The 12,875-nt window shown below is 40.7% G+C and overlaps 1 protein-coding gene across 1 annotated transcript in view; it reads left to right on the top strand.

Annotated features, from left to right (window-relative positions):
• Nucleotides 1-12,875, top strand: part of DISC1 (DISC1 scaffold protein) — a 153,637-nt gene that overhangs the window by 78,986 nt on the left and 61,776 nt on the right. The gene's annotated exons all lie outside the window — the stretch shown is intronic.

Below are 12,875 nucleotides of genomic sequence, written 5' to 3'. Positions count from 1 at the left end.
TTACTGGTGCACTTTTCACGTGAAACTTCAAAGTGGGAGCTCATTTATTAAGTTCAAATAGCTAGCTTTGATTCCTGCAGAATGGGGGGGGGGGAGACCGAGAGAAATAACAGATACATCTTCACAATTACACTCCTCTTTGATATTGGGCTGCTTCTGTCTTTTGAAGGCCCGTTTTTCAGAACAATGATCTTTTGTTTCAAATTACAGTATATTTTGGTGTTGATTCTGCCTTAATATCCACCTTGCAATAACACTGTCATCTTAGCAATAATAGATGAGAATGGGTAATGGGGGTGTTGCATTTTGAATCTTTAATATTTTACTGGTTATTCATACGCTATCTATTTGCAGTTCTTTGTGATCAGGCTCACACAATTTCAGGGAAGGAAATGACTGGTTTAAAATCAGGTTACCCTATTGGGTGACTTTTTGGAAACGATTGCAGTGTAGCAAAATCTGAGATGGTGTTGGAAAGAAGCCTCTGTTTATTGGATTTAAAACCTTCCCTGTCTTACGTTAACGATTTGCAACTGGATACAGAGGGATACATAGCCGTGATGGTCTTCAACTGGTGGGATTGAGAACCAGAAGTGGGTCACAGCCCAATTTAGCAGGGTGTGTGCGTGCCTGTCTCAGGGGTCCTAGTATTGTGTTCCTTTTGTTGCATTTAGTCACCCTACTTCAGTACAGTGGTACCTCGGGTTACATACGCTTCAGGTTACAGACTCTGCTAACCCAGAAATAGTGCTTCAGGTTAATAACTTTGCTTCAGGATAAGAACAGAAATCGGGCTCCAGCGGCGCGGCGGCAGCAGGAGGCCCCATTAGCTAAAGTGGTGCTTCAGGTTAAGAACAGTTTCAGGTTAAGTACGGACCTCCGGAACGTGTTAAGTACTTAACCCGAGGTACCACTGTATGTGTGTTTTATTTATTTATTTTGGTGGGGGCAGGGTGACCCAGCTGTAACCTTGTGCCACATCTCTAATTGCTATAGGCAACACTATATATCTAGTATAACACCCCCTTTTTTCATGAGCAACTTTGGTTTATAATTAGGCAGCAGAACTCATTTCTCACTTAAATTACTCTTGTTGAACGCTGAAGTAATTTTAAAAGAAGCTTCTCGAGCAGTCCCTTAAAATATTACATTTCTACTCTACCATGCAGCGCAAAAGAAATGGCTTTGTATCAAAAATAAACAAACCCAAGTCGTAAAACGACCGTATTGCAATCACAGTACTGGTTAAGCGAGTTTATTGTGGAAACATCACTGCCCTTGGCGACGTGGAGGGAGGCACAAAGTCAGTGCACTCTGGGTCCTCCAAGCAAGAATGCATTTCCTAATGCCAATTGACATGAGAGAGCACTAGAATAACATTTGCGCCAAAGCACCTTTGAACATCTTTGGCTTGGATCAGCTGGTGAATGGCTAATAACTACTCCTCAATGAATGGACCACTTCAGGGTTATCTGGCCGCATTATCAAAACAAATAATGTTTTGATTTTGAATCTGCTATGGATATTTATATGACGACCAAATTGCAGCACTGACTCAGAATGGATATGATACCACTTTCAGCACTGAAGGAGGCCCCTTCTACTTGCACGCCCTGCAGCACAGAGGCCCCTTCAACTGGGGGCAATTGGAGTGCAATTTATGTGGATGAGTTCCTTTTTAATGCCAGCCTCCTATAATATCCAGCATCCTCTTCCTGTCTTTTTTCCTTTCCTGCCTGCTTGGGCCTGTTAAGCTCAGGAGTGCAACTTTTTACAGGAAGGCCAATTCTTAGCTTGGTGGCACCCCAGCTATGGAACTTACTTGCTACCTGTCCCCATGCTCAGGCACCAGCTAAACGCTTGTTTGTTCCTGAACATGATGTTACCTGTGTAATCTGCCCAGCTTTCTGCTCTCTGTTGTAGCTGTTGATTTTTTGGGTTTAATTGTGATTTTAAGAGTGTTTTGAAGAGCTGCTTTTTTTATTATGGCTGTTAACTTCCCTCAACTTTTTTGAGAAGGGCAGCCAGAGATGACTGGAAACTACTGGGCCTGATGGTGTGGCCAAGGGCATTGCTAGAGGCAGGACCAATTTATTCTCATTTCCAAGGGAGAGGGCAAAGTTTCTGATGAGCTTGGTGGTGGTGGAGGAATTTTGAGAGAGTTGGTAGGGGGAGACTGTTGTTCTGTCTTGATTATTTGTGGATTAGGAGCATTATGTTTATCAACCATTCTTTTCCCCAATAATTATCTCTATATATTATTTTTAAAACACCTGACTGCCTTTTCTTTTACTCTTAAATACAATTAGCACTTTACTGGCAGTTGAGGAAAAGACCCTAGGCAGCTGTTTCCCATCAGGAAGCAACAGCTGGTAATGGCTCCTGGAAAAGTGCTACCCTTAGCACTTACCCTGTCATCTGTTGTGCTTGTGTTGCTGCTGCTCAGGCAACATGCAGAGATGGAGTTCTAGCGTTTGTGCACACATTACTATTCACTCAGTGGGGATGTGGTTTACATAGGCGCTCCAGAGAAGGGACACAGCTCATGTTTTGAATGCAAAACGGCAACAGCTCTGGTTAAAAGGATCTCAGGTGGCCAGGCTGGGAAAAGCTTCTGCCCGAGATCCTTAAGAGTTGCTGTCGCTCAGTTCTGGGCTAGAATTGCCAGTGATCTGCCTGAGGATACGGTTGCTTCATTTGTTCATGTGGGTAATCATTTGCTTGTGGTGTTTACAAGTTAAGCTGAACAACAACTCAGTGGTCGTTCCAAGATTTCTGGAGAGACGGTCATGAAGACCTCGCCTGTATCTTGAAAGTAAATGTGATCAGCATCATATTTTATCTACTTCAAGTTGCGCTTTGCACTTCTGCAGCTTGTCCACATTCAGAAGACTCGGAGGTTCATTTTTTTCTTTTTACACTGGGCATATGTTAATACAGTGGTGCCTCGGGTTAAGAACTTAATTTGTTCTGGAGGTTCGTTCTTAACCTGAAACTGTTCTTAACCCGAAGCACCACTTTAGCTAATGGGGCCTCCCGCTGCTGCCACGCCGCCAGAGCACAATTTCTGTTCTCATCCTGAAGCAAAGTTCTTAATCCGAGGTACTATTTCTGGGTTAGCGGAGTCTGTAACCTGAAGCATATGTGACCCGAGGTACCACTGTATATGTGATATACAGGCAGTCAAGTTGTGTATCCAAAGCAGTGACCAGAGGAGAAATGACCGCTGGGAGGAGCAGAGAAAGAAGAAACGCATCGGCAGCAGCACAACCAGATGCCTTCATCTGTCCCAGCTGCAACAAAACATGTCTCCCCCACATTGATCTCTGCAACCACAGCAGGAGCTGCAACTGTCCAACAGATCGACCTCACCCCCAAAGATTCACTTCGCCATTGTCTCCCAAGATAGATGGATGCTAACTCAAAAAACTCAAACTGTGATCAGAAACTATTGATGCATTTATGTTATGTTTACTCTACAAAGCTGCTTCATAGCAATAGGACTGAACATAAAATAGAGAAGAATGAAAGCATTGAAATGATTGCAGTCATCCAGAATTCTGCATAGTCCTCTCAGTACAGGTGAAATTAATATAAAATTTATTCAAACAGTTCTGGGCATTAGTATGAAAGGAAACAAATGCTCTTGGGATTAATCTAGATTCGTTTTACTTGACCTATGCTAGTTGTTTGTTTTCTGGACTTGAGACAGCTGTACAGCATGCATGTGTAGCCTAAAACCTCCACAAACTGAGTCAAGCTCTTTCCTGATCTGTGGAATGATGGCATGAAATATTTGTTGTGTGAAATATTATTTTCTGTAAGAATCAATACAGTTCTCTTGCACAACAATTTGTTTCAGCTCTTATTTGGTGCAATGTATTGAATTATGCACCCATTTGTCCCCATAGTATGACTCTCCATTTTGTTTGTTAGTAATGAAAAAAGTGTCATATTAGTCATTGTTGTATGGTTATTCTTTCATATATTTCCAAATTCACCGTATCGATTTACCTGTATCTGCAAATGCCAGTCATTGATCCAGTGTTATGTATTATAGTACCTTCTTTCAAGCCAAGGTCACTCTGATTCTTATCTTATTCTTTGTCGACTTTGACTCATGAGCTATTTTTGCAGCCAATACGGAATGGAGTGCAGGAATGTGTTGTTAAAATGAATAATAAAGCGCCGCCTCCATCCCAGTTGTAAGTCTGCAATCGAAGGTTATTTTAAGGTGTTTTTAGCAGTGAGTGGCGGCGGCCTTCACATTCAAGCCTTTAGCACAGACTACAGCACTGTTTCCAAATGTTTCTCTGAAAAAGGTTTATAAACTATATGGAGAGAGAAAAAGGGAGAGAAATTTGGATTCATCACATTGAAATAACTGGGCAGTTGGATTCTAGTCCCCCTCAAAAGGGAGTATTTTTTCTGTACTACATAATTGGCTTTTTGACTTCATGTTCACAAGCTACAGTGATAGGCACCAGGCTCAATGGCTTTTTAATAAAAAAAAGAGGTTAGATGAATTCATTATAGATCGATATGCAGTGCACTTTTGATTGCCACATGCTGAGGGCAAGTAAGAATAAATGGCTATCACACTCAAACCCGGTTTCTGAGCTTTCTGATGCAATCTGACATTTTTTTCTGGCTAAATGGGCCCTTTGATCTGTTGCAGAATAGCAATTCTTAAGATTTCATTGCTTAATAGTTCAAAATCTCTTTAAGACCAGTCTCTGCTTATGATATGGTTGGAAAAACCTTTATGGACTCTCCCTTTCTCCTGCCATAAGTACGCATGCCACCCGAACCTGGCGTCGAACCCCTCTAAATCCAATAGGTCGGTGTTATCTAAGACTATCCATTCCTTAATCCAACAGAGGCATGAAGCCTCATAGTATAGTTGCAGGTTCGGTACTGCGAAGCCTCCTCTCTCTCTTCTGTCAGTGAGTAACTTATATTTAATTCTAGCCCTTTTGCCTTGCCAGATAAATCTGGACAAGGTCCTCTGCCAATCTTTGAACATCGTTGTGCCCCTAATTACTGGGATATTTTGGAATAGGAATATCATTTTTGGCAAGATATTCATTTTAATGGCGGCCATTCTCCCTTCCCATGAGAGTTGTAGTCTACTCCAACTGTCTAGATCCCTTTTACATTCTCTCCAGATCTTATTGTAGTTATCCTCCACCAGGTTTATACTTTTTGGGGTAATCCAAATACCCAAATATTTAACCTTTTTCGATACTTTTATCCCGGAATCCAGTTCTATTTTGTTTCTTAGTTGTTCATCTAGATTTTTTATCAGGATCTTTGTTTTGATTTTGTTTAATTTGAACCCGGATAGCCTACCGAACGCCTCCATTACCTCGATAACTGTGTTTATCCCTTTTGTGGGGTCTTCTATTGAGACTACTAGGTCGTCGGCGCAAGCTTTTACTTTATATTCTTTTGTACCTATTTTAATCCCTCTAATTTCCGGCGTTCCTCTTATTCTATTTAGTATAACTTCCAAGACCATAATGAATAACAGGGGTGATAGAGGGCACCCCTGTCTTGTGCCTTTGGAGATCATGAATGAGTTTGTCAGGTTACCGTTAACTATTAATTTCGCTCTTTGAGTTGAGTAGATCGATCTTATGCCTTCCAGAAATGGTCCTCTTATTCCTACATTCTCCATGCATCCTATAAGGAAGTGCCAGGATACGTTATCAAAAGCCTTCTCGGCGTCTATGAAGATTAGGGCGGCGGGGATATCGTTCCTGAATTCCAGGTATTCAATTATATTGATTATATGCCTTACGTTGTCTTTTATCTGCCTACCTGGCAGGAATCCGGCTTGGTCTTTATGGATCGCTCTATTCAAATATTTCTTTAATCTACATGCCATTATTCCCGCAAAAATTTTATAGTCATTATTAAGCAGCGATATTGGTCTATAATTTTTTATCTCAAGTATATCTGAGTCTGCTTTCGGTATTACCGTGATGTAGGCCTCCCTCCAAGAATCAGGTATTTCTCCCCCTTGTAAGATGTTATTAATTACATTGCACAGTACCGGGGCCAGATGTTCCTCTAAAGTTTTGTAGTATTTTTGAGACAGGCCGTCTGGGCCTGGAGCCTTCCCCGGTTTCATTTTCTTAATTGCATCCCTAACTTCTTCCACCGTTATTGGTTCATTTAGAAGTGCCTTTTCTTCTTCTGTTATTTCTTCTCCTCCACTCCTTTCTAAATATCTTCCAATCTCATTTATATCTTCCTCTTCCCTCTTTTTATACAGAGTTTCGTAGTATTGGAGGAATTTATCTTTTATCTCATTAGGGTCTTCTATTATTTGCTCTTCCGATTTAATTTTATTAATTACTCTTTGCTTTTTCCTTTTTCTCAATTGCCATGCTAATAGCTTACCTGTTTTGTTCGCAGACTCAAAGTATTTTTGTTTCATCATTCTTATTCCCCATTCTATTTCCTGATTTAGCAGTGATGAATGTTGAGTTTGTAGTAATTTACCCAGTTGTTTGGTCTTCTCATCTCCCGGGTTTTTTGTTAATTTTATCTCTATCTCTTTTAATTGTTTAACTATTTCATCTTTCTTTGCCTCTCTTAAGTTTTTCCTGTATTTATTCTGTTGTATCAGAAAACCTCTGAGTACTGCTTTACTTGCATCCCAGACCACATCAATTTTGGTTTCTTTGTTCAGGTTTTGATCAAAATACTCTTTCAAAATATTCTTTGCCTTAGAGATGGTCTCCTCTTGTTCCAACAAGTAATCATTCATTCTCCATCTATAAGGTCCTGGTAGCTTACACTTTATTTCCAGATATATTGGATTGTGATCCGAGAGTGTTCTGGGCTCTATTTCACATTTCAGTGACCTTGTCGAAAGCTCTCTGGAGACCCAAATCTGGTCTATTCTCCCCCAGCTTTGATGAACTCCTGAAAAAAAAGTAAACTGTTTTTCTGTGGGGTTTTTAAACCTCCAGATGTCAATCAGATCTAAATTTTCTTGGAGGTCATCAAAGGTTTTGGGGAGTTTCCCCTGTTTCCCTTTCTTTCTTTTTTCACTTCTATCTATCTCGGGTTCCGGAACTCCATTCAGGTCACCTAATACAATTAGGTTGTGATTTTCCAATTCCAATAGCACTTTTTCCAATTTCCTGAAAAACTCGGTTTTGTTTGTATTGGGGGCATAGACTGTTACTACGTTAAATCTTTCCCCTTGGTGTGTGATTTGGACTCCCAGGATCCTCCCTTCCTCATCTTTGCAAATTAGTTTGGGTTCCAATTTCTCTTTCACATAGATTACCAACCCTCTCTTTTTATTCACCTCTGAATTTATAAATTCCGTTCCTAATTTTTTATTAACCAATATATGTTTATGTTTTTTCGCTACATGCGTCTCTTGGCAGCAAACCACGTCACATTTTTTATTTCTCAAAACTTTCTCTATTTTATTCCTTTTTGATTTTTCGTTTAGACCATTAACATTCCACGTTAGAAAAGTTAAAGACATTACTGAAATTAAATATCAAGTTTATTTCTAACTTTCAATTCCTTGCTTCTTCCTCTTCTTCTGTGTTCTCCTCCTCCTCTACCTCACCTTCCTCCTCCTCCACCCCTCCCCCTCCCTCTCCCTCCCCCCCCCGCGGCCCCGCTCCTCCCCCCTCTTCAGCTCCCCCGCCTCCTATGTCTCTTCTGTTTTTTACTCTATCCTCCTTTTTGTCAAGCTCTCTCTCGTATCTTCTTAGGAACTTCTCTACCTCTAATGGGTTGGTCAGTTTGAACTTCTTGTCCTTAAAAAAGAAGGCAATTCCTTCGGGGAATTCCCACCTGAATTGAATGTTGTTCCTTCTCAGAACCCCTGTTATGTGTCTATATCCCTCCCTCTTGCGTAATAGTCTAACTGGGATCTCTTTAAGGACAATTATTGGTCTTACGCCTATTATTAATTTTTTGTGGTAGCTCGTTTTAAGTATCAAATTCCTCATTCCTATTGAGTTAAACACTACTAAACAGTCCCCGAGGGGTTTCTTAGTCCTGTTCTGGTATGTTCTTGTTTTAATTCTATAGGCGTTGTCTATCGTGTATGCGACCTCCTCCTCCTTCATCTCTAACCACTTAGCTAATTCCTTAATTATTCTCTCCCTGATGTTCTCATTCATTTCCTCCTCTATACCTCTAAATTTTAAATGCATTTGCCTTTGTCGCATTTCCGTCATTGCAATACTGTCCCATATCTGTTCCTGTGTCTTATTCAGTTCTTGCATTCCCTCCTTCACCTTTTCCGTCTCCCTTTTCTGTTCTCTCATGTCTTTTTGAATTTTTTTGTTGGTTTCCTCAAATGTCTTGGTTTTGGCTGTTAACTCTTGAACTTTATTCGAGAGTTCCCCTATTGCATCCTCTATTCTCCTATCTATCCTCTCTTGTAGTTCCTCTAGCTTATTTTCTATATGATTTTCATTCTGTTTAAGTTCCTCCTTGATTTTTAGCCACAAAAAATCCAAATCTTTAATTTCTTCCTGTCTAGATACTTTCCTTTCACCTGGGGTCCCTCCTCCCCTCCTCCCGTTCTTCCCCTGCATTTTTATCTTGGTAAACCACTGTGGTTTTGAAGTGGTTCTCTCCCCTTAAGGGCTCACAATCTGTTTGTTCTCACTCTAACGGTCGTTAATCCTTTCTGGGAGGTTTCTCTAACCACATTAAGTAATCCCTTAATCCACAAGTTCCTTTAGTTAGAGCGACGATAGGGGGTCAGGGTGGTTGTGATATATCACAGTCCTATCCAGGTGGGGTGAATAGTTCAACTCCAATTAAGGTAATTGTCCCAATTATAAATTCCGACTGCGTTGGGGGTCTTTTTCCGGCTGCATCAAAGTTTTCCGATTCCTCCCAATCCTTCAGGGGGGTCTTCAATCTCTCTCGATCTCACTCAGTCCTTCAGGGAGATCTCTGTCTTTTTTTTCGGTCTTTTTCCCTTTCTTTTCCCCCCAATTAGGGGCTTAATAAGATATTAGATAATCAATAACAAGTATCCAGAGTGTCCCAATCTCAGCTAAATATCTATCTACCCATACACTTATTCGGGAGATTGATAGGATCTATTAATAAGAAGGAGGGGCAGGAGCGGGGGGCTTGACAATACAGATTAAGTAGGAAAGACAGCGGGGGGGGAGTGGGCGTCACTATAGAGCAATAAAAAAGAAAAAGCACACTTCAATTGGTCTGTGGGGGGGGGGAAAGGGGGGGAAAGGGGGGGAGAGGAGGGGATAATCAGTACACAGAACACAAATCAATACAAAATACACACTATGCAGTGGCCAATCTAGACCATCCAATCGACCAGAGCAAGTAGTTCGTCAAGTAGAAGTCTCAAATCAAATCCTCTGCAGCGTTTGTTGCTGCGTGTACTTAATAACGTGCAGTTGGGAATCCTCAAAGAGGAAAAGTAAGAGAGCAAATCACAGTCTTAAGCGGATCGTAAGCCAATCCAACTGAGCAAGTAACGAATTCAGGCAAACAGTTCTAAATCGTTCAAAGTCATTCAAAACGTTCTGCGTATAAAACTAGTCTATATATACAAGTTCCACTTCACTTATCCAAAAAGAAGGAAGCCTCTCATCGTTTCGTGCACGCACAGCACGGCTGTTATGAAGTATAAAGGGCTATTATAGGCTGCCCCCCTTCCTGACTACCGACGATTTCACAGCCTGCGCCATTTTCGCTCTCCTTCGGGTGGGGTCCATACACGAAATCTATAACAGCCCGGACTCACCCATCTTTAGTAGTCTTTGATGTTGTTCAGAACCAGCAACGATGGGGGTTCCGTTTTTAAGCTTTGGAGGTCCGTCGTCTTACTCGGTGGGAGCTTGAGGCATCGTAGCTCGGAGACGGAGTTTCCCTATTTGCGCCACGGCCCCTCCCTGTGCTTCTCCCCAAGCAGGGGAGCCACAGCAATGAGACGCCGCTCTCGCGCTGCCGGGAATCCTTCCCCCAGGGGTTCCCCTCCCTGGGTTTCTGTTTTTCTTTTTGGGGGGCGCAGTGCCCTTGCGGCACCCCCTGAATCTCCAAGTTACTCGGAAAGCTCTTAGCGTAGCTTTCCGCGCTCCCTCTCCGACCGCGACCGAAACCATATCATAAGAGGAGCACTACTGGAGGTGTGGAACAGATGTAAAAACTTAGTAGAAAAGGACACCCCATGGTGGCTGTCACCTATTGATATTCTAGTAATTAAAAAATTAAATATGGAAGGCAAAAGGTGGACGTATGCTGATCTCCTGAAAAGAACAGACAAAGGTTGGGAAGTCAGACCTTATGAGGAATTAAAGGATAAACTAACGGGGTGGATGCAATACCACCAAATTAACGCCGTTTGGAGGGAACACAAAAAAGTCGGAATGAGTAAGAATAAATCCAAGTTCCAGCTAGAAATAATAGAGGGGAAATCTAAACTGCTAACTAAAATGTATAACCAACTATTAGACTGGGATACAATGGATGAGGAAATCAAAGAAGTAATGGTTAAGTGGGCCATAGACCTAGGACACCCTATAGAATATGAAAGGTGGACAAAACTCTGGAATAAAGATATGAAATTTTCAGCTTGTGTCAGACTTCGGGAAAACATGGAAAAGATGATGTACCGATGGTACATCACACCAACGAAATTAGCTAAAATGTATAAAACCAAGGAGAAGACTTGCTGGAAATGCAAGAGGAAGGAGGGAGACTTCTTCCATATGTGGTGGTCCTGCGAAGAAGTTAAAAGATTTTGGGGGTTGGTCTACGATGAGTTGAAAAAGATCCTAAAGTATAACTTTCCCAAAAAGCCCGAGGCATTCCTCTTAGGAATGGTGGGGGAAGAAATCAAAAAAGACGACCAAACCCTCTTTCAATATGCAACAGTATCCGCAAGGATACTGTTAGCACAGAATTGGAGAACAGCCAACGTTCCAATGATTAGTGAATGGCAAACTAAACTAATTGAATATATGGATACAGCAATAATGACACAGAAGATCAGGCAACAGAAGAATACCAAATTTATTAACGATTGGAATAAATTTCTCTCATACATGGAACGGACCTTGGGAAATGACAAAATCACAGTAGGCATAATATAAAAATCGCGAGGTGAGAACAATGATTAGATAAAGACACTGCTGAACGTAATATTGAGTTACCGCTCGCTCGAGGTGGTGGGAAGTCAACAATGTTATAGATTTGTACAATGTTTGAGTGTATAGTCAGCAAGGAATCCAATTGTGTTTTTGTATATTCTGTTTTCCTTTAGGTTTTCATGTTTTTCTTTTTTTTCTTTTATGGATGATGTATATATGTTTTTAACTGCTGGAATATAATAAAGTTATTTTAAAATTAAAAAAAAAAAAAAAAAAAAAAAGACCAGTCTCTGGAACTAACGGGCGTATCTGTCAACCAAAGATATATAGTAATATATTATTCATAGCTAGCTTTCAAAAGATGCAGAAAAGACTTCCCTAATAGAAGAAGATTATGATTTAGGGACAACTCATCTATTACAATTGTCTGCCTATCTGAGCCCACAGAAGGAGCATGCAGATCACACAGAGCTTGCAAGTAAAACAAGGAATGCCTTTTCTACAATAATCAAATGCAAGTTTCGCAAACAGGTTTTGTTTGGCTTGGTGGTGAGAACTAATGGGTTTAAGGCAACCCATGTGTCTTCACCAAAAAGGTGGATTTTGTGGAGAGAATGTAGAGAAGGGAGGGGAGAGGCAGTGTAGACACTTTTGGGAAGCAAGTTATAGATCTAGTGGACTGCAAGGGAGAATTTGGATGGTTGGTAGAGCTGGAAAAAGTGAAGGCCATCATGAGGTAAAAAAAAACTTGGGAAGTATGGACATATTCTTAAAACACCTGTCTATGCAAAGGAGTTTTCTTCTTTGTTCATCCACCAACAGCAATCATATTGTGCAGAGCTGAATAGGTACTCTTTCTTTTCTAGCTGATAATCTCTGCTACTGTGTCTGGCTTCTCCCTGCACCCCTAAAAAGCAGATTTTCTTGAGTTTTCTTTTACAAAACCATTTTAGCCATTTAGGAAAGCTCAGTAATGTTAATGGAAAAGATACAAAGACTTTTCATAGTGCTGTCATGTGTCCTTTACTGGTTGTTCCTTTCTGCTTTCAGGTGCTTAGGATAAAGTCTATGTTGTTATTGCTTTCCTGTCAAATAAAGATGAGATTAAAGCCTTGAAACTATTTGCAGAGACCTCTGGAATTTCAAATATAATTAACTTTCTCCTCTTGAAAGAGTTCATGACATATATTTATTGCAAGAAGTTTAAGGAGTGCCCAGATTTAAGTCCTGAAAATAAGCAGTTTGAATTGAATTTAGCTTATTATTCAGAGCACCAAGGTTTAAAGTCATACACATATTAAAAATTATATCTCTGAACCTCTAGAATGATTTTGAAAAAGGCACAATATTTTAATTTGTAAGTTCTGTTAGAAAACGAATCTTGCTACATTGCACCCTGTATTAATTAGGTTATAGTTGGTGTCATTGGTTCTGATGCAGTTTGCCTAATATTACTAGAAATACTAGGAAATCAGAGCTTGTAAATTAAGTAAATATGCATGACTCATTCCAATGGCAGAATTCACATTTTCTCATCCCAGGAACTGGTATGTGTTCTCTTCCACACTTTTAGCTCAAGGATTCCTGGTTATTAGGATAGGGGGAGCTGCATAATATTTTGTTGGGCCACTGATCCATCCAATCTTGTACTGTATATTCTGATTGACTTTACAGGGTGTTTGGCAGAGGCATTTCACAGCTGTACCGCTGGAGATCCTTTTAAAAACAAAAGAGAGCTGGTGGACTGATCCCGTAGGG

This window comes from Podarcis muralis, chromosome 3, assembly GCF_964188315.1.
Source record: "Podarcis muralis chromosome 3, rPodMur119.hap1.1, whole genome shotgun sequence".
In the NCBI taxonomy this organism is placed as follows: Eukaryota; Metazoa; Chordata; class Lepidosauria; order Squamata; family Lacertidae; genus Podarcis; species Podarcis muralis.
The sequence above is the reverse complement of the archived record's forward strand: the minus strand, read 5'-3'. Positions and strand labels throughout refer to the sequence as shown.